A 23,413-nucleotide genomic window follows, 5' to 3' on the forward strand; every position below is an offset into this window, starting at 1 on the left:
TCTAAGGGAAACGAGGCCAAGGGCCAAGGGTAGGATCCATTCAGTCAGATGAGGAGCATAGAATTTTATTTTTGGTTTAAAAAAGACATTATTTTACTTCCACATTGAAAGAAATATGAAATTAGCTATTTAAGAGAAACATTATATGCTACTATAAAAATATATTATAGATATTCTCTGATTATGTGGATAAATGCTATGACATGTGAACCAAAAGTTATAAAGTATCTGGTCTACTTAAAATACTGATAGAAAATAAACAACAATATCCTGAAATTAAACTTTAAATTAGTATTGTAATTTGTAAATTTGTATTGTAAATTGAAACTGGAATATTACTTTAAACCAATAATATACATTTATATTGATAAGAAAAATTCATATTAATTGATCTTGAAATATCCTTTCGTGTATAGTAAATCTCTTTTTAATTAACTATGTATAATAAACACTTCATGGTGTCACTAACATATTTGTACTCATCAGCAAATATAGTGTCTAAAAAAGTCTTCTGGAAAATTGCAATACCTTATATATATGTAAATGATCATTTGAATAAGATAGTTTGATGTGGCTAAATTGTCACCATGATAGCCAATAAATTTCATTTATACTTTAATTATCTCTTAATTTTAGAAATAAAAAATTCAAGTACAATCTATACATTTTATAAATTGAATACACTACATGAAATCACGATACATAATGCACACTTCCCGCCATGCTTCTTGGGCAATTCACATGAAAACCATCAAAGTCATCTCTAGTCTCTTCAAAAGTTAGAAAAGACTTCAGAGGTCAAATTCACCTCCGATTTCCCAAGTAAAACACAAGTAGGTTTTTAAGCACAAGTAAAACTTTTTGGTGAATTGTACAGGTATCATAAGGTCAGCCTGTACTAAATGATTGAAGATTGAAATTGATTTTGATGGCCTAATCTGATATATTGGATTTGAGGTTATTTTGCTTAAGGGCTATCAGGAGAAAAGATGTCAAGAGGTTTGGCTTCTGGTAAAATCAGCCAAAAACTCTGTGCTTACACTCATGCCTGCTAGGCACGAAGACACAGGTGTCCATAAGGTTGAATAGTCTATGCTCTAAAATTGCAGATTGAATATTTTTCTTTTTTATTAAACCACTTACAGTCTTTAAAAATTGAAAATGCTAGACTTACTACATATATATATTTATTTAAACTTTTAAGAAATATAACGGGCCAGGTATGGTGGCTCACGCCTGTAATCCCAGCACTTTGGGAGGCCAAGGTGGGTGGATTGCCTGAGGTCAGGAGTTCGAGACCAGTCTGGCCAACATGATGAAACCCCACTTCTACTAAAAATACAAAAAAACAAAATTAGCCAGGCGTGGTAGCAGGCGCCTGTAATCCCAGCTACTTGGGAGGCTGAGGCAGGGGAACTGCTTGAACCAGGGAAGTGGAGGTTGCAGTGAGCCGAGATCGCCCCACGACACTCTAGCCTGGGCGACAGAGCGAGACTCAGTCTAAAAAAAAAAACAAAAACAACAACAACAACAAAATATATATATAAAATGACAAAACTAAGGTTAAAAGGTTAAAACTCAGATAATTGTGCAAAATCACCCCTGTACAATGACCTTTTAATCTAATGAGAGGATTGAGAAGTTGTATTACTAAAAGACATGCTAGTATCTTCTGCAACAAGGTCATAATTATAAACTATCTTACATGGATTGGGGAAGTAGACTTAAAATAAGAATTACAGCCCTTGGCACCAAATAAGGAAGCACCAAATGGGAGAGAGAAGGGATGGAGGGAAAGAGGGAGGGAAGGAATGCCTGGAAAATTTGCCAAGGTATTAAAACTGTAAGTGTTGGAAATGGATTACTAAAAGTAGCATCTAATTATGTATATGAAATGGAATTTGATATCTCACTGATCCAGATCTATTAAAAACTATGCATCTTAAACTAAGTGGACCAGCACAAACAGTTTTTAATTAGGTTTCAAAAAAACAAGCACAATGACAAGAAGAAGCCCTGTAGTTTTTGTCATTTTGATACCATTTAGTTTCATAATCATAAATAAGAATTAGCAGCTACCAGCTATGTGTCAGTAACAATATTGTCTTTTATATCTTTATCATATTCCATTTTTTTGATACTCTTATAAGGTAATTCATATTATTTCCTGTTGTAGAGATAGAGAAACATCATATATCTATATCTATCTGTCTATCTATCCTCCTATCTATCTATCTAGAGAGTAAAATTGAGGAGATATTTAGGAACTAGTAAAAACTGTGAAAAGGAGGCATCATTGAATAGTAGTTAGTCACACAGTCATGAATTTGAATAACAACTTAATCACTTTCTGGCCATTAGATGTTAGACAAATAACTGTTTCTGTGAGATCTAGTTCTCCTCATTGTACATGAAGGGTCTGATAGTGAGCAGATTTATATGTTGTGAGTTGTCAGTTGGATAATATACATAAAGTGCCTTCTGCTAAGGATACATGCATTATGTGCGTGTGTGTGTGTGTAAGTGTAAGAGTGTATATACATGTGTAACATTCAACTAGTGATGGTATATATGTTTAGTACACTAACAAATGATAATGTTATTACTAAATGTTAGGGACTCTTCAAGCCCAGGATTTTGTTTATGCCAAAGTCAGTGCTCTCACCATATTAGGGCCAAAGTCACAAGCTTCTCATTCTCTTACTGCTTTGACACAGAGTACAAAAAATGATTTTTTCTCCTTTTTATTTTCTTTTTCTTTAAAATTCTGTGTGTAACCAGGGATTTCATTTCGGGCGTCATGATGGTTCAAAGTGTTATACAGAGAAAACCTGGTCCTAAATGATATAAGGTTGCAAGGTAGGATTGAACCTGTCTACTTTTTTTATTTTTTTAAGTATCATTATTTTGTTTGGTTAGTTGAGTTAAAAGTTTAGCATTTTACACAGGAATATTGTACCTAATTGATTATATAAAAAAACCTTCAAATATAGACCTACTATATAAATATGGACTCTACTATAAACTGAAAGATTTATATTTTATGATTTCATATACAACCTTGGTAACTAATGCAAATATATGCTTTGTTTCATAGCTACAATTAGCACACTAACACAAAAATACTCAGTTTCCAAAAAAATTCAGAGAAAGGGATTTACTTTAAAATCTGTAAATGTCTTCCCCTAAATCCAGCTGTAAATCTTATGATTAACTTCCATGTATATTTCAGGTCTCTGATTAACCTTGCTTTTTCTAAGCTCCCCCTGAACTGAATCTAATCACCGCACTGGAGCTCCGTAGGATAGGAACTCCTCTTAGGCTATCCACAATATCTTGTCTTATCCTATTATTTGTTTGCAGTCATTAGTTTTAGTTTAATTGTGGGATTATATGTATCTTGTTGGCAGTCCTATTGACCAAACAATTGGCTAACAATGCAAAATTGAATGTTTTGCTTCAGGCTATGTTTCATGGTAGTCACATAAAAGAATACTAGTTTCTAGTTCTCTACTTACAAAGAGATTCCAGTAGAGTCAGATAAAACAATACCTCCAATCTACTACATAGACCCAAATATATTTATTTTTGTGAAGCTTTTTTCCTATTATATTAAACAGCCTCTCTTCTGTGTTACTGCATTTTTTAGCTACATTGGTAATCAAATACCACATTTATTATTGTTGTTATTTGTTTTCATGTATGCCTCTAATTTTGCTTCCATAGACCTTGGGTTGTTAGAAATCAGCAGAGGTGGCCGGGCGCAGTGGCTCACGCCTGTCATCCCAGCACTTTGGGAGGCCGAGGCGGGCGGATCACAAGGTCAAGAGATCGAGACCATCCTGGCTAACACAGTGAAACCCCGTCTCTACTAAAAATACAAAAAATTAGCCGGGAGTGGTGGCAGGCGCCTGTAGTCCCAGCTACTCAGGAGGCTGAGGCAGGAGAATGGTGTGAACCCGGGAGGTGGAGCTTGCAGTGAGCCGAGATCGCACCACTGTGCTTCTGCCTGGGGGACAGAGCAAGACTCCGTCTCAAAAAAAAAGAAATTAGCAGAGGCCACTTATTATTTTATTTATCTCAACTTAATTCATACCCATCATAGTTTCTGACTAGAATAATAATGCATTACCCTTACATTTCCATTACATTTTCTGTGTGCCAGATGCTGTTCTATGTGCTTTACTCATTCCATTAGCCAGCGGTACTATGAGGTTAGTTATGTCATTCCCATTGAAGAGATGGGTAACCAAGTCATAGCAACAAAAGCCATTCATAATGTATCCTAGATTACTGGCTTTGAAGTTGGGACTCTCAATCATTATATTTTGGTATCTCAACAGAGTTTGTAATAATAAATAAATGCTTAAATAAATAATGGACGATAGCACAGAAAGGAAGAAATAAAATAAGAAATGAAGGAAAGAAAGAATACAGCAAGGCAGCCAGGCAGAGAGGAAGGTAGAGAGGAAAGGTTAGTGTTTTACTCACAATGAATGACATGATGAAAATAGAAAAAAATGTATAATTATCATCCATCGGAATGGCCAATGTAGTGTAATTTTTGTGTGTAAATATATATTGTAAATGTGTATGTATATATAATAGGTGGCATAAATGTAATATCTTTAAGCACAAAAATAATAAACTATTGAATGCAATGATATATGTGCAAGTTATGTATTTTATTCACTTAACATTTTATGTGAATACAGGGCTCTTTCCCATATTGCTTCATGTTTAACTTCCTCACAAATAATATAGATATAGGTAGTTTGTACATGATTGTGCTCATCTGGCAAATGAGGATAATCCTGAGTAGATGAAGGGAGTCTTCCAAAAGCATCTGGGTAGCAGAATCAAGACTACTAGCATTAGACCTAATTCGTAAGTCAGAAAAATGTCTTCATCATTTTCTACCACTTAATAGCTTCATAATACGGCAAGTTAAGCAACCTCTCCATATTGTGTTCTTTTCTTTATAGAAATGAATATTTCTATTGTTTTCTAAACTCTAGATCCAGGTATTAAATTTCCCTATTCATATGGATATCATGCAGCACAACTTCAAACACCCCAAACTGTACTCGTGCTCTTCTCTTTAAACATTTTCCTACTTTTGTGTGGCCAATGTAGAAATGTCCTCCTAAATTGTCTAGTCAAAAGTATAATAGCTATTCTTAACTACTTTCTTTCACTTATTACAACCAATCCATTACTAAGTCCCATTGGCTCTGCTTCCAAAATTCAAATCTGGCCACTGCAATTTACAATTATAGCTGCTGCCACAACTCAAGCATAATCATCTGTGCTTACTTCTTGGACCTCATACCAACCTCCACTTCACTCAAAATGATCCAATCACATGCGTCTTCTTTTCATCTTTTGAACACATTAAGTTCATTCCTGCCTCAGGGTTTTTGCTCTTGCCATTATAACTGGCCACAACTCCTTCTACATGCTTATCATTTAGAACTACTCAAATATTATCATGTCAAGTAGGTACCACCAGACTACATTCCTTAGACTACCACACAACTTTGCTTTCTTTCTCAGACTTCTTATTAAATAAAATTATTTTTATTTTCTGTGCTGAATACATTACTACTTGAAGTAAACTTGTTTATTTGGGTATTTAGTTATGGATTTCAGTTTCATTACACTATAAAATAACCTCTATAAAAGTAGTAATGATCACTACGTAACTAACTTCAGTGCCTACAACAGTCCCTGGCACACAGTGGACATTGGTAAATATTTACTGATTTCCATACCAACCTCCCAACTGGTCCCCATGATTTTGTTCCTGCCCCATCCAATTCACACACTAAGGGAGGATTTTCAAACCATGCTCCACACCCCATTGAAATGTCAGTTATGTGTTTTGTATTATCCTTATAAAATTTGTAAACTCCTTAAAATAGCCTGCCAGATGCTGTGTCTGTCCTCTAAAATAATGTAATGTATCCCTGCTAGAAATCTCTGCTCTAGCTGCCTTTGCCTATTTCTCTCGCTCCATTGTGTCCCATTTTTCCTTCCTCTGTGTTTTCACCTGTGTTGTTCTCTCTACCTAAAAAATTATTCCCAACTCCCAGCTCTGGTTCCCGTAGGCAATTGTTTGCTCATTATTTAGGACACAACTTGAAATACAAATTTCACTTGGAAGCATTTCATTCTCTGACTAGATTATGCCCCTAGGTTTAACATTCCCATAGCACCCTCTGCTTACATGTTTATTTTCTCTCTTTCTTGCTAAACTATACTTTCAATGAGTTATGTCCTCTCTACTCCGGTGTCTTTGGTAGCCCCCCACCTATATTATTGCATGATTTTATGCGTTACTGAATAGATGGTGGTAAAGAAAACCACGTGGTTGAATAAGAATGCCAGAGAATGTGAGATAAATGGGAAAACCAGTGAGATGGGAATGGGATCCCAAGAAAATTCAGAGTTGGAGACGAATGTAAAACCACTGAAAGAGATCAAGGGGAAGGGGAGAAAACAAAGGTATTAGGGGAAGAGAATACTACAAGCCCCATGCTCCTTTCTCTTTTGTTTCCTTTATTCCATCTGTTTTGGTAAATTAAGGTACACTGATATTGGTGATGTGTCAAGCACAATTCTGATCCCTTTCTATACACCATTCCATTTCATCCTCAGTATGGACACTGGGATAAGCACTCTTTGCAACTTGACGAAGGCATAAACAGACTCAGTAACTTTCCAAGGGAATAACTCTAGTAAGTGGCTGATTAACACAGAAATCCACTTTCTTACTCCTTTGTTTACTGCCTCTTCTGCTACCACATATTTACAAAATTCTAATTCCACCAGTTGTGCTGTTTTCATGTTTTGGTCTCAAATTGTGTATATGCACACACATTATACTACCTCCCTTCTCCCCTCACTCTGCAATTAACTAGTGACAGCTATACACACATCTTAAATGTTATCAACTTTCATTGCATAAATCAAATGATAACATAGGCTTTTATTTTTAAATATTATAAATAAGAAATACAAAAGATAACGAGATGCTTGAGTGTCTCGATATGAAAGCAAAAATTTAATTTGCTTATGCTTTATACTTGGTTGGGTAGATTCTTACCCTTATTGTTAATAACATTTATATCTTTAGTAAGTATATAAAACGACTTTCCCTGTTTAATTCTAAACCTAGTGACCTAGATCATTTGTGAATTCAAGAGAAAATGAATAAAACTAGAGCTTTTAAAAATAATCACCTTCCTTTCATTTTGAAAATTGAACTGGTAAATATGCATGCCTTGTGATACTAGGGAAATGATAAACAAATAAATGAGTGATATTGACAATATAGGCAATACATGTGTTCTGTGTTTCTTGTAAAGAAATTTTATATGTTGTTACACAGGTAAAACAAATTTGTCATTAATGAAAACTGTCCTACATTTCTACATTGGAATGAGTACTCAATAATTAGCATTATTATCCAGTTAATAACAAGAAAAATTTCAATTTTTCTAAATCTCTGGTATTACTCATTGCTCTAAATAGCTAAATATTTAATTAACCAACACAATTTCTTTTATTTTGCCTTATTTGCATTGTTTTCCAAGTAGTATTTCCTGCTTTGACAATTATCAGTTACAATGGACTCTATTCAACGTCACAAAGAAAATATAAACCAGTTCCAAATTTACTAATTTTGTGGCAGATATTTTCAAATAATGAATATTTGCAAAAACAATGAAACAGACACAAGGTTTTGGACAGGAATTGCTCAAGTCATTAAATTGGTGGATCAGAAAATATTATTTTGTTAAGTTAAAAAATAGGTGCATAAGGCATCTGCTAACGTTCCATGTTAGTCTTGAGATATTGTGACTTTCTGATAATCAAAATCTTATTAGATGGTTAGGCACTAAGAGATTTAAGAAGGTGCTTCTATTAATCTGTGACTTATTGCCAGATCCACAATTACCATGAATTTATCAGTGGTTGATAAAACATAAGTTGTTATAAAGAAAATTTTAAAAAGATAGTTGTTTAATTTAAAATATCATAAAGCAAATTGCTATCCTAGAGGAGTGGTATGTTAAGCAAGCCCAAATTTAGGCAATTCATCCTTCATATTAAATATTTTTAAAGAATGACCTAAAGTTATTTATGCTAAAGGAGATCAAAGTCCAGCATTTATTTAGGTAGATGTTGAGTTGTAATTAACATTCTATGTTGAGTTACTAACATAAAGGAGCTATAAGTAATTACAGGATGTATAAGCATAACAGCAAAATATTTTAAAATCAAGTAAATGTATTTTTCAAATAAAAATGTAATAGAGAAAAGTATGATAAAAATATGTATAAGCAGCAGCTTTTTACATACTTGGATTTTAGAGAAAATATTAGGTGTAATACATTTTATGTCAATTTTGGTAAATTTTGTATTGTGTTTTCATATCTTTCATTTTGTTAACTTTGCAGCACCCAGAACACAATATTTCATCATATCCAACTTATTTTAAAAAAGCGTAGTAGAAATAGTAGTGCCAGAAGATTAGCAAATTTGATGTGACTCTCTGCCGTGTAATAGGCAAATGCTGCACAACCATACAATGGGTAAATGTATTATGGCACACTCATACAATGCAATGCTGTCTAGCAAAACATGAACAAACTACAGCTTAAAGTAACACGTGCATAAATATTATGAAATGAGCTGAGCATGAAACAATCTATATTACATTATTCATATATATACAGTGAAAACTGGTCAAACTAAACTAGTTGTCAGAAGTCATGATAGTACTTAACTTTTGAAGTTTCCAGTGATGGGGAGAATGGATAATATTAGTAAGTATAAGAGGAACTTTGGATAGTGTGGAAATTTCTATTTATTGATATGGTATATATCAAAATAGGTACTTATAATTTGTTATGTAAAATATACTATGATAAATTATTTGTTTTTAAAGGAATAATGAAAATTGTGTATAAATGGAAAGTTGCTGAATGTATATTGCTAGACATTACGAAATTTAAACTGTTTGCCCAGATTAATGAAATGACCATTAATGAGAGAACAAGTCTTGCCAACGAATCTTCATCTTGATCTTTAAAAAACTTAAACATACTGTATAAAACTAAGAAAATACACGTGTTCCACACAGTTATAATACCAGTTCAATGTAAGCCAAAGAACCATAGACTTAGGCATAGTAGAAGATGTTAGGAGCTAATGTTAAGATCTACTACCATACTTACTTCCAAAAGCACCTTTTAATACTTCAGATTGCTTAGGCCCATCTAATGTTGACAAGAAATACTGCTATTTAATAAACGATGTTTATTTGATTAAGGAGGATGCAATAGGGAAATCACCTTATTTTAATTTTTAATCTGGAGGTGGTCTATAATTCATGCACCATTCTCCTGAGGCAGCTGACAAAATCTGATTTGATGTTCTTTTTCTGTACAAACAATGACATAATCACTGAGCTCATATTATTCAGGAATAAATAATTAGTTATTACCTAGAGTTTTTATCTGTGTTATAGGAAATAAACACCATTATCAAAAACACAATGAACTAGATAAAAAACTGCTGGGCTCTGATCTCCTTTAGCATAAATGACTTTAGGTCATTCTTTTTAAATATTTAATATGAAGGATGATTGCCTAAACTTGGCCTTGATTTACATAGTACTCCTCTAGGATAGCAATTTGCTTTATGGTATTTTAAATTAAACAGGCTTAGTTACTCAAGAAGCTATTAAAATGTAAGAATGTTTCTCTTCTTACTATTTAGCTTACATACAGATACTTAATTGCGTAGACGAATTAAGTTGAAAATTAAAAATAAAACAGAAGAAATTTAAAAATTAACCTTTGATTGACATAAGTTCCTAACGTCCTACAAAAAGTGTCCAATAATTACATACATTTAAACTACCAGTTAGTAATAGTTGTGCTCCCTTTTAGCAAAGCCTTCTTAGAAATGCCATTTTTTCAACAATAATCAGAACCGACAGCCTTGTCCACCTTTTAGGATAAAGTGGCATGCAGCCTTGTTAATCTGACCCATTGAAATAAATGGAAAATGTACTAGTGCCCCAATATAATTGTTAGCAGCAGCATTTTAGCAGGTGTTAATTTGCACTTCATTGTAATATCTCTTCTCAACTTTGATATAAATGTTAACCAGAGCTGGCACTACTAATAGCAAGCTAGGATCTGGGGCAGGGGCAAAGGATTGGTATTACAGAGAATCAGAACATGACCTTAATTGTTAATGAAACATGGCAGTTCCATGAAAAGGCAAAAGCACAAAATGAATACAATAATTGTTTCAGTAGGAACGTGCATAATGCAAAAGGCTACAGTTATAAAATATGCCACCCCAAAAAGCACTCCTTGGATTCATATTTCAAGGTTATATGAGCTCTGATTGCCCTTTAAATTACCAGTGGACAATATAAGAGAAAATAACACATCTTAATATATAATTAATAACACTTAAAGGCATTAACTCATAGACTCGAAGCTAATAGGTGGCATAAAATGAAAATAATAAAACTGCTATACAAAGAAAATAAGGATTATTATTTTCCATTCCTACATTATTCTATGAATGCATAAAGATTTCAACATCATTTGGTATTTTGTGTTTCTTCCTATGTACATTATGTAAATAATCTTTCAACTCAATAAACTTCTAATCAATTTTCTACAAATTACGTGTAGTAGCACCAAGCTATAAAGATGAAATACAGCATGCAATTGTTGCTGTTTGGTTGTGACATGCAATTTGAACTAAAGTCTCTTGGTTTATTTTTTGTTTGCTTTTGTTTTGTTTGCTTTGTGAAAAAAAAAGATATAACCTATTAATCTTTACAGAATTTCCTTATCCCCTTGTACACACTATGAAAATAAGTAGAGATTCTGAATGATTTCTTGATGCTTTGTTTCTACTTGTAGGTTAACTTGCTTTTTATAGAGTTCAACATACTGAACTTGGGAGTTCAGGAGACAACACTATTTCAAAATAACAAGGTTGTATCAGGCAATATATCACAAACTATTTTCTTTCCATTTTCTAGTGCATTGGTATACCTATGAAATTAGAAATTTCTTAAAGCACTCTGAGATGATAAAATTTTTAAAATGCAGAGAAAATAAAAATAAAAAGCATGCTCACTTAAGAAAATTATTAAAAAGTAATTCAGAGATACATTTGATTCTTAAAGATCACAGAGAAATTAAATATTAATAGGATGTATTGTCCTAAATAATAATTTAATAATCATGCTAAAAAGAAAAAAGTGATGGAGGAACATGTAAGAAACAATTCACACATCACGTAGTTCACTCTTTTACAGTGTACAGTGACTTTCACAGGATTGCACAACCATCACCACAATCTGATTTTAGAACATTTTCATAATCCCAAAAGCAACTCTACACCCATTAGCAGTCTCTCTCTCTCTTCTACCTCATATCACCACTCCCAGGCCTAGTAACCACTGTTATATTTTCTGTATTTACAGATTTGCCTATTCTGGTCATTTCATATAAACAAAACCATAGAAAATGTGGCCTCTTGCGTTTGGCTTCTTTCACTTTGTACATTTCAAAGGTTCATCTGTGTTGTAACCTGTGTCAGTACCTCATTTTTTATTACTGAATATTATACCATTGCATTAATATGCCATATATGCTTAACTATTCACCAGTTGACAAACATTTTCATTGTTTTCATTTTTTTCTTATTACAAATGCTGTTATGAACATTTACGTACAACTTTTTCTGTGGGTGTATGTTTTTATTTCTCATATATATATATATATATATATAAAAGTTGAATTGCTGGGCTATATGGTAATTCTGTGTTAAGGATCATTAGTTTTTGAAGAATTCTGTGTATCAAAATAAAACCCAGGAACATCAGAACAGTTTACAGACGCCCCACGAAGGCAGAACACATCTGATGTTTTTTTATTTGCCTCTAATTGTTAGGAGAAGTGTGCATGGCAGTGAAACTAGAGTGCAAGGATGCCTGGAAGGTTGGGGGTTTGGAGTTAGGGGAACACTCAAATATCCAGTGGCATTTTTCTGCTGAGTCATTGCTCCTTTTATCATCAAACCATTAAGTTTTCCATTCCCAGGCTCATATTGAGTTATATGCCAGAAGATATTACTTGAATTTTTGGAATTCAAATTGGCCCCCACTCCCAAGATCAGATTTCCCAAAGCAAAAACCAGAGCGTATGGTTTAACATATGGGCTAACAGTAACAAAAATCGTATTTTTCTTAAAATTGGAAGACATACTTTTCTTGTGTTTCCTGACTCTTTTCTGTCCAGCCCTCTCAAGGAACCTGTGCTTGTTATTTTACTTTTTTTTTTTTTTTTTTTTTTTTGAGACAGAATTTTGCTCTTGTCGCCCAGGCTGGAGTGCAGTGGTGCGATTTTAGCTCACTGAAAACTCTGCCTCCCAGGTCCAAGTGACTCTTCTGCCTCAGTCTCCCAAGTAGCTGGAATTACAGGCAACTGCCACCATGCCCAGCTAATTATTTTTGTATTTTTAGTAGAGATGGAGTTTCACCATGTTGGCCAGGCTGGTCTTGAACTCCTGACCACAGGTGATCTGCCTGCCTCGGCCTCCCAAAGTGCTGAGATTACAGGTGTTAGCCACCGCGCCCGGCCATCAGTTTACTCTGTTAACCCTTACACTTGGTTTCAGTTGTTTCATTTGTTTTCAAGTGCCACATCAAATCTCATTCATTTGAAAGTCTTCCTAAAACCTGCTATTTATTATTCTTCTCTAGAGTCTTGTTTATTCTGTCATTACATTTCTCTCTGTGCATGTTTTTGACATATCTAGCAATTCACAAGCTTCTAGAGGGCAGGTGATGTATTTTATAATTGTATATTCTTATTATACCTAGGCGAGTACTTTGCACTTGCCTTGATGTTCAGTAAGTGCGTACAGCTCTAAATCTCCATGTGATGCACTATGTTCCAACTGTAATATCCAGGAATGTACTGTCTAGTTTATATCTGAAAATGAAACACAACTTTTGCAAAACCTTCATGTGTGTATCCCTACAGGGCAACAGACAGAGATGAGACATAAAGCAAATGTCACCTTTCAGGTGAGGACAAGGAAAAAATATAGTTTATTTTGAGGAACATGCTACCACAGAAATCTTGATACTTTTTCAGTAGTAAAAATGCTGAATTTCAATAATCATTATTCCAACTGTTCAGGTTATTATAATTTTATTCTTTTGCGTTGATATAACCTTAGATATCTGAAGAGAATATGTAAATTATTCAAGTAAACATGGATTATTACTGAACAGAAAATTACAGTGAAAATGAAATAATATAACCCAAATTTCAATTCAACCATATTTCAAAACATTCCTAGTATTTCTTCAATTAATAAAATCTATGGAAAAATTTTAAGTAAAAGTAAATAATCCTAAGCATATGAATTTTAATTCTACCCTGTCAAATGATTTTTGGTAGAAAAATATCCCCCTTTGACAATACTTGAAATTCTCATAGAAAGCTTTAATTTATTTTATAGCTTTTAGTTAAATTATATAAGGAAGAATTTAGACATATGAAATACATGTTGAGAGAAAATCAAATATCTGAGTGCTTAATAATATAATATTGAAGGAGTATTAGACTTTTTTTTTGCAAAATTATGTTTTTCACCCCTCCCTGTATATGACATTATATTTAATTAGAATTTTGAAACTTATAGCATTATGAAATTTACTTATTAAAATACAACTTCTCAGCCTGGCGTTGTGGCTTATTCCTGTAGTTCTAGCACTTTGGGAGGCCAAGATGGGCAGATCACATGAGGTCAGGAGTTCAAGACCAGTCTGCACAATATGGTGAAACCCCGTCTCCACTGAAAATACAAAAATTAGCCAGGCATGGTGGCATGCACCTGTAATCCCCACTACTTGGGAGGCTGAGGCAGGAGAATTGCTTGAACCCAGAAGGTGAAGGTTATAATGAGCCGAGATCTTGCACTGCACATTCCAGCCTGGGCGACAGAGCAAGAGTCTCTGTCTTAAAAAAAAAAAAAAATTTCAGTATACCTTCACAAATGTCGATTACAATTGACTCATTTCTCAAGATCACTTCAATATTCAGTCCATTCACCCAGGTCTTTGGGAATGACAGTGTTAAAGATCAGGAAGTGGAGATTAGATGGAGGAAACTTCTTCCTTTTCTGATGTTTCCTTCTACATGGAGGAACAACATTAGTGTAACATATAACGCTCCTGGTTTCTTTCTGTTTCCTTACAGAAAGTTTTTGAGGAATGTTACGTAGCAAAATAAAATCCAGGAACACTAGAATAGTTTATAGATGCCCCTGGGAAGGCAGAGCACATTCTTTCTAAAGAAAAAAGCAGGAGTTCTCTAAGAGTAGAATTTGGGAAGGAAAAATAGAAGCTAGGCTTATTCTCCATAGGTCCTTTGTTGTTCTAAGATTATTCTTCTCTGCCTTGATGACTTAGGTTTTACAGGTTGGGATCATAGCACATGGCTTGACTTCAGACATTAGTAAGCAATGCTAGTAACGCAGTCTTTTTGTTTGTTTTTTTAAGGGTTTAGATTAAATTATGTAAATAAATTTGAGGCTGTCAACGGCCTAAATCAAACATGTATGGTGACTTTTTTTTTTTTTACTTCTGTTGGTAATGGTGGCATTTGAAAAATTTATCCATAGGCATTAAAAAAAATGCCTACAAACCTCAAGCCTTAAGCAAAAGTGCATTGAGCTTGATAAAGGTGCTGAACATCCTGGATTTAAGCAAACTAAGAGCCTCATGGATCTCAGAAGACAAAATGCACTGTATGAGGGCAGCCAATGCCACATCACTCGCAAAGCCTTCACAGACGAAGAAAGGGGCAGGCCTGGAGGTCTGGAGTGTGCTGGCTCTCCAGTGCAGTCTGTGGCAGCTCGACTTGCTCCACCCTGCATCTGTGGAGGCAAGTGGGAGGCTCAGGAGATACCACCAGTGAGCTGCAGAGGCTGGGGTCATCAGGTTTATCTGAATCAAGAATTCATTTGTGTGGAAAAGAGCATCTTCATATACACCTACCACTTAGATTTTAAAGAACAGAACAGTTATTTGCTATTTGCAATGTGTTTTTCAGCTTTGTCTACAAGGAATGACTTTTATACTGCAAGGCAGCTGGAGTCCAAGCATGCTACATAATACTACTGAGGTTCTGGTTTAAAATGTATTATTGTTAAGCTTAAATCTGACGTTTCAAATTCCACTTTGCATTCAGGACTAAAAAGGAAATGGTGAAAGAACTTAGCTTGTATTCAGAGATTTGAAAAATAATCAATTAATTTAGATGATGATGTTATAGTTAGTTGGCTATTCAAGAATTTCCTGTGCCTTGAGAGAATATGTTAGATAAATTTGTGGAACTGAGACCATAAAAGAAAGCATAACACAAAAGAGATATGATAGAAAGGCAGATGGGCTGATGGTACACTGAGTCCATGCTGTGGTTCTCCTGGGTGAGATTATCCAAGTCAAGAAAGTGAAGGTGAACACGATTTGTTTGAATGGATGCATTTGACAGGCTCAGAACATATTGACCCTAAAATCTTTTTTTAAAAGTCTAGATAAAAATATAAGATGGTTAAAGGAAGCAAAGCATTTAGATCCAGAAAATCGCTATCATTTTACATAGAAGAGAAGAGACTAACTTTATAAACAGGTTACTAATGGCTTTTTTTAAAAAAAGAAGGAAAGCAGGAAAATAAGATAAGTTCTTTTCCATTATTGCATTAAAAACAGCAGCTAGAAATGCTACTCAAGGTTGAAAAATTCAAAATTTGAGGAGAGATAGTGGCTTGGAGAACCCATGGCAGATCAATTGCCCTCACTATGTTCCTAGTGCAAACTTTCAGAAGCATCAATGGCTCGATAAATTTAGAAATCTTCTTAGAGTGATTTTACAATCAAAAATGGAGTAAAACTTTCCCACAGAGGTAGAACTTACAGATATGAACAAGTGTACCACAGTAAGGCAGTATAATGAGCTACTCTGGTCAGTGTTAGTCCACTGAAGGAAGGGAGACTGGGTCACTAAAGAGTCATATGCATTGCAACATTAGTGTAGCAGAAACACAGAACTCAAGAAAAAAGGGAAGTGTGATGGATTTAGTTTCACTTATTATTCCAGATCTGCTTACTTGGTTTGATTCCTGACTGTATGACTCAAATCACAGTTTAGCTCTTCCTTCAGTCATGGAGCCAAATCAAAAAGTTTCCATCGTTTTCAAAATAGTTTCTGGAATATGCACTTCTCCTCTGATATTCATGGGTATGCCCCAGTAACGTATCATGCCACACCACACGCTGCCCACTAAAGCACAGATATAACTTAGCCTGAAGCCAGACACAACCTTGCAGTGTAATGGGATATGGGGGGTGATGGATAATTTCAGATTAATTCTTCTCCCTTCCTTATGATGGATGAACTATTCGCTGACCAAGTAGCTTCATACAGTTTTGTTAAAAATGTCCTGTGAAAACAAATAACTAACTAGTCATAAACTGTGAGGGCCAGGTTGGTAAAGCACTGCCTCTATGGCTCTTCAACATCCTCCTCCTTTCTACTTTTTTCTTTACTCTTCAATCTCCGTGTTTGTACTTGCCATAAAATAGCATGTCAGCTTTTCCAAAGTCTCTGGTTTTAAGGAAAGTTTAATTGAGACAGGAGCTTAAAAGGAGTTTCATATGCTGGATGAGAAGACAAACTATACAAATTAAGACTTGGCAAGGATGTTTTTACTCTACTTTCTTCAATTTCAAAATAAGTGGTCATGTTTCACTAGCCACTCTCTGAGAAAGGAGGAAATGTTCATTAGATACAACTTTTCTCACAGATACAGTAAATACCCTGCCATAATTAACCTCTTGTTGGGAGTCTTCTGATTGACTTACCTTCAAGGCTCATGAATATGGGCAACTGGCATCCACCTACGGGCATCCTAAAGTGTCTGAAATGAAGTATATTCTCATTTCTCTAGCCTTATTTGCTCAGATAGCACTGAGTTTCTGTTATGGTTTTGGCCAAAACTAAATTCTGGGTTCTAAAAGCATACTTTTGAGTGGAATAACTTTGTCTAGGTTTTGGAAATAAGCTTCTTTTCAGAACTTGCTTGATAAAAATAGACTGTGATAATCTTTGGACTCTGAAAAAAGAGGCACACAAAATTTGGTATTGAAGTAATTCAAATTGTAAGGTTGTAAGAGAATCACATCAACCCTATGGAAAACAGCTGGTAGGGCTGCAGCTGCTGAAGGAAGCAACATTACAACCAGGCTCTGACATTCCCTAGGGCTCATTCTGAGCAGGATAAGAAATGGAGAAAATTTGATTTCTTTAAAGGAGCTTGATAATGGATTTTTTTTTTGAGTTTTAATTCCTTTGGACTTTAGTGTCTCTAGATTTTAACTTACATGGGGATTTAGTCTTCTTATTAAATTTCTCTAATGGCTTTCCCAGGCTTCAAATAAGAATGAGTTTTCTAATTATATTTGGAGTATCTCCATGTTCCTGGCATTTTTGAGCATCTTTATAATGTTATACTACATTAGTATAGAACTTTGGATGAATTACAGTTCACAACATGACTGGACATAATTTGGGAAGTCAAAGAGAATTAGAATAGATTGTCAAATTTGGAGGCAGCAGTCTTAGAGTTAAAGCTATTTTTTTCTGACCCATTTCCGCATCTTTTGGAGACAGATATCTATACTAACCGTCAGGATATCTGTAGTCTTGATTGAAACAGGATTTGTAAATTTACGAAGTCCTACAACTGTCCTGATAAATTCCAAGGAGGTTGATCACACAGAAGATTAAACATAGGCTTAATAATTTAGTTGAATGGTTTAAAAGTAACGTTTTAAAAAATATGGATAAAGGTGGTAGACATTCCCTCTGCACTTATTCTCTATAATTTTCCCTTAGAGTCAGTCTTTGCAAGTACCCCTGTGGTTACTCTGTGCAGGTTTGTCCTGCTGTAATTATGATCATCGGACCTGTGGTGTGCAGACCACATAACAGATGGGCTGAATGCTATCATCATGTAGATTATCTGCCAGTATTTTCTCAGAATAAGCAGAGAAAAGCCAAATTCTTTACAACATCTCTACCTAAGTTGTTTTTGTTTTTTCAGATAAAGTATTTGACTAATATGAGCCCTAAAATAAAAGTAAATGCATTGTTCTCTGATAAACTGATTCTTGATATTTCTATTACATCATACTAAAATTATTATAAATGTTATCTGGTACCTATGAGATGACCATATAAGGAGGCAGATGTGTTAATTTTACAACAGAAAGTACTATGTTTCAGTACTGGGTTTCTATTGCCATTCTGAAGAGTAGTTTAAAGCAGGCTAATTTTCAAACAACAATGCAGAATGTTCAACTGGAAGGCATATCATTTTCTGGCTTTCATGTTGTTCGTTTATTTTCATACTTCCAGCAGACCACTAAGCATATTAAAATCAGAGAAGAATGGGATCAGCAGAACTTTAAAGTATGTTTGAGAATGACACAACAAAATGAATGGCACTTTCTCCTAATATATAAATGTTTGATAACAAGTTCATCACACTCAAGATTTTCAAAATGTAATTTTATCTCACGTAAGCCATGGTTCTTCCAGAGTCCCTTATTTAAACTTCCCTAAATGCAAATTTCCCTATTCCTTTTACCTTTCTTAGATCATATTGTCCAACTCATTATACCTTCTAATGCATTGCTGTCCAGGATTATACTGTGGGTTCCTATCTTGAGCCCCTTGCTTTGCTAGAACCCCTCCAGCCCGACTTTGTCTGTTCCCCTCCTTGCAAGACAAGCAGTTCCTGGGGCTAAGTCCAGTTCTGTGAGTTGCCCTCCTCTGGGTCTTGCTCCATGTAATCAGACCCCAGAATTCCCTAACAATAGCCTTGTGCCTGCTTCCAGGTCCTACAGAGGCCCCTTCTCAGATAATGCTTGTTTTTAATTTTCCTAGGGGGTAAATGGTAGAAAGGGCATGTGGTTAGGAGTAAGAGAAGAGAAGTAGGGCAAACCAAGGTGTGTGGGCAGGTGGAGTGCTTTATTTATACTCTTGGTTCAGGCCTCACCACTTTTAGAGTTGGGCCTGGTTAAAAATGTATTAAGCAAGATTATGTAAGTTAGCATACTTCACCCAAACAGCATAAGTTTTACAGTGTTAGAATATTGTTTTCCATTAAATTGTCAAAAACCCTATTGATACCTAATACTGTAGTTAATTGATGATAATACTTTGAATTTGTGAATAATTATTTCCTTATTTTGCAGCATATTGTGTAAGAGTAACGATTTAATAATTGTCAGATGCTTACTGGTAATATTAGTTTAGATTCTTTCTTCCTTCACCATTGTTGGCAGTAAAGCCTACTTGTCATAACTTTTTTCTCTGCCTACATAATATTTGTGTTTTGTGTCCAATAGCTTTACATTTCTTTAATTAAAAAAAAAATCAGTGCCATCTGCTAACTCAGTATTTTTTCTCAAGTTCTAGAAAACTTGAGAAAACACTGTGCCCTAAATAAGACCCAAGTCAGTTCCTGCTCTTCTGGGACTCCACAGTTAATAGTTCTATATTAAAGGAGTTACATATTTTTCTATCTTGCATTTCAGTCTAGACAGATCTGTCTTCTTCACTATCTCCATCAATTACATGCTGAATACATTTTAATTACAAACTTTGGAAACAATATCAGAAGTCCAAATTGTCCATATATTATTTATAGTATCACTGCAGTAACTAATCCACTGGAAACTAAATATATTATCCTAATAAAATACTTAATGTCATGTTGCAGGGTCTGTAACCCTTTGATAATATTATTCATGTTATTTGGGACTATACCTTTGACTTTGTCAGTCACCTATAAAGAAAGATTTTTTCTCCCCACATCTGAAATTTGGTTTTTTGTGTGATATAGCACACATTTTTCCTCAATTGAGGGAAATGAAATTTTGGTAACACATGTGTAATTCCTAAAGCTGCTTAAGAAATAAAAATAATTTGCACTAATCATGATACATGTATGCTACTTATTAAAACTCTAGCTAATCATAACATATGATCTAGATACCAACTCATTTTTCAATTCATTATGAAAACGTGTACTTCCAGATTTACAACCTCAATTCTTGAAATGTTATAGATGACAATAAATGTAAAAAGTTAGCATTAGTCTATGTTACATTGTTTTTCTGGATTATACCTTATAAAAAATGACTGAAAGAGAATATATTTCCTATTATTTATACATAGAACATGGTGGAATGTAATTAATTTTTATTAAAAAATGTATCACATTTCTACTTAGAAATATCCTATATAATTCATGGTGGATTGTATTAAATACTTTCATATGATTGTATAATGGCATTTTGTACCTAAACACATCTTACTCCTTCACTCAGCACCTACTCACAAATACATTCTCAATATCTTTTATGAAGCAGACACTTGTTGGAGCGTTTATAAAGATACAAAAGTGGATTTCTTGGTTTTAGCCATTAAATAAACTGGTTCTCTTTCTCTCTCTCTCTTTCTCTCTCTCTCTCTGTATGTGTGTGTGTGTGTGTGTGTGTGTGTGTGTGTGTGTGTGTTATGATATGCTTTTCAAAAGATGGAAAGTGAATTAATTTTATATATTTACATATAGAAGTATATATAAATATATATGCATTTATTTTTATAATATTTTTACAAAACTTTAGAGACATTGTTGTGAATTTAATATGAATGTATACATATAAATTTATATATATATAAAAGATATTCACAAATTGCAATTTGATTTAGACTTAACGAACATCTATTGAGTACCTACAAGATTCCAGGTAATATGCTACATAATGTCTCATATATTCTTACATTCATTATCTTATTTGAGGTTCACAAAAAAAATTTCCAAAAATATCTTCAAATTATAAATGAGAAAGTTTATAGCAAATGAAAAAATATATGATTATCCATTTGAATAAATGGCACTGCACTTTCATTCCTTGATTAACCAGGGTCATGGGACACAGGCCCCACGGATAAATTTATGCTATGGACAAAATTTAAATACTTAAGTTGTTGAACAAAATGGATTCAAGTTAAGTCTGTTTGGTGAAAGTTAAATTCAATATTAAAAAAATAGATAATTAGGTTTAATGCTACAAATGATATCCATGTTGAAAGGTATTCATCTCCTTGCTACATATACCTGTCTGCTACCATCCATGGGAACTCACAGTTATTATTGATTCCATAATAGTTATTTAACGAGTCCCTCAGTCTTTGTTCACATATTAAGGCACTCAATAAATTATAATAGTATTTAAGTTAGCAATTATTAAGTATTAACTATGAAATTAAAACTGCTTCTAATACTTCTGTAGATAACCATAGTTAACCATTACCATAGCCTCAGTAGATGGGGACTATTGTTTGACTCTCAATTAGAGAAGAGAAAATGGAGTCTTAGACTAATTAGGTATCTTGCCTGTAGTCACATGGCTAGCAAATGTCAAAGCCAAGTTTTAAGGTAGGCCATTTGACTGTTCATCACATGGCATAATTATTTGACTCTATTTTACCAGGCAGATGAAAATTAAGCTACTTCTTATTTAACTAAAAGAAAAAAAACAGAAAAAAAGTTACTTATTATTTAATTAAAAGAAAAAACAGAAAACAACAAAAACAAGCAAAGATAAAAGTATTTCAAATATTTATGATTTTTCAGCAAATATCATGTGCCTTGTGCTGATTGAACCAAATAATTATTGCATTATTAGTTACCTCATGAAAGGTCCTTTCATGTTTTAATTTTACTTTTTAAATTTTTTAAAGTGCTATAAAAGTGAGTAAAATTAATCTTTTGTTTAAATCAAATAGCAATTTTATTGCTTGTATTTTAGAAAAAGTTTAAGTCTGTCTTCCATTTTATATTGTTCAAGCTGTTTACATTTTTATTTGCTGTGATGAATACATTTTTCAATTGAATCCTGGCATCTAAATTATTAACCTATTCATTCAAATGTTGAGAAGACAGAACTTCCCATCTTGCAATGGATACAGTATAGTCTATATTAGCTACTACTAGGCAACTGCAAATAAGCATTTTTTTATATATAGGTCTATCCAAAAATAGAAAGATTTAACTGTATTGCATTGAAATAGGATTCATAGGGATAATTTCAAGAATGACAATCTCAAGTAAAAGCAGTACAATTAGTTACATTTAGCTTCAAGCATTTATTAACAGCACGATCTTGGCCAAGTATTTAATCTCCAAGACTCATTTGCCTTATATGTAAAATTATCCCTCCTTCCCAAAGATATTTTTCAATATTTAATAAGCTGAAGAAATAAACAATAGGTTTATGAAACATGGTAAGAGATTTATAAATATTAGCTCTCATTTAAATCCTTTAAAACACACACAACAAAAACATAAATACACACACAAATAAATCATAACCAATGGAATACTACCCAGCCTTAGTATGAAAGAATGAAATCATGTCTTCTACAGCAACATGGGTGGAATTGGAGGCCATTATCTCAAAGGAAACAACTTAGAAACAGAAAGTCAAATGCAGCATGTTCTCACGTAAAGTGGGAGCTAAATAATGGACACAGAGTGTGAAATAATAGACACTGGAGATTTTGAAAAGTAGGAGTTTGCTAGGTAAGAGATAAGAAGTTATGGCCGGGCACGATGGCTCACACCTGTAATCCCAGCACTTTGGGAGGCCAAGGTGGGTAGATCACGAGGTCATGAGTTCGAGACCAGCCTGGCCAATATGGTGAAACCCCTGTTTCTCCTAAAAAATACAAAAGTTAGCTGGGTGTGGTGGTGGGCGCCTGTAATCCCAGCTACTTGGGAAGCTGAGGCAGGAGAATTGTTGGAACCTGGGAGGCAGAGATTGCAGTGGGCCGAGATTGCACCACTACACTCCAGCCTGGGTGACAGAGCAAGACTCTGTCTCAGGGGGAAAAAAAAAAAAAATTACTTAATGGGTACAATGTAGACTATTTGGACTATTTGGGTAATGGCTATACCAAAAGCCTAGATTTCATCACTATGCAATATATTCATCTAACAAAACAGCATTTCTACCTTTTACATTTAAACAAGTAATTAAAAAACCACATCCATAACTTCATATTATAATTGTATTAATTACATATTATTTACATAATATATTAAACATGATATGTCATACAATCTATAATATTGCATTCCATATATTAATATTGTATATTAACACTGTATATAATTTACATATGTCCTCCATACCAAGAATTTTAAAGAAACTTAAAAC

General features: G+C 33.9%; 1 protein-coding gene across 2 annotated transcripts in view; it reads right to left on the reverse strand.

Annotated features, from left to right (window-relative positions):
• Positions 1 to 23,413, reverse strand: part of FSTL5 (follistatin like 5) — an 814,279-nt gene that overhangs the window by 606,310 nt on the left and 184,556 nt on the right. The window lies entirely within an intron of this gene.

The sequence above is a fragment of the Pongo pygmaeus genome, chromosome 3, assembly GCF_028885625.2.
Source record: "Pongo pygmaeus isolate AG05252 chromosome 3, NHGRI_mPonPyg2-v2.0_pri, whole genome shotgun sequence".
Classification (NCBI taxonomy): Eukaryota; Metazoa; Chordata; class Mammalia; order Primates; family Hominidae; genus Pongo; species Pongo pygmaeus.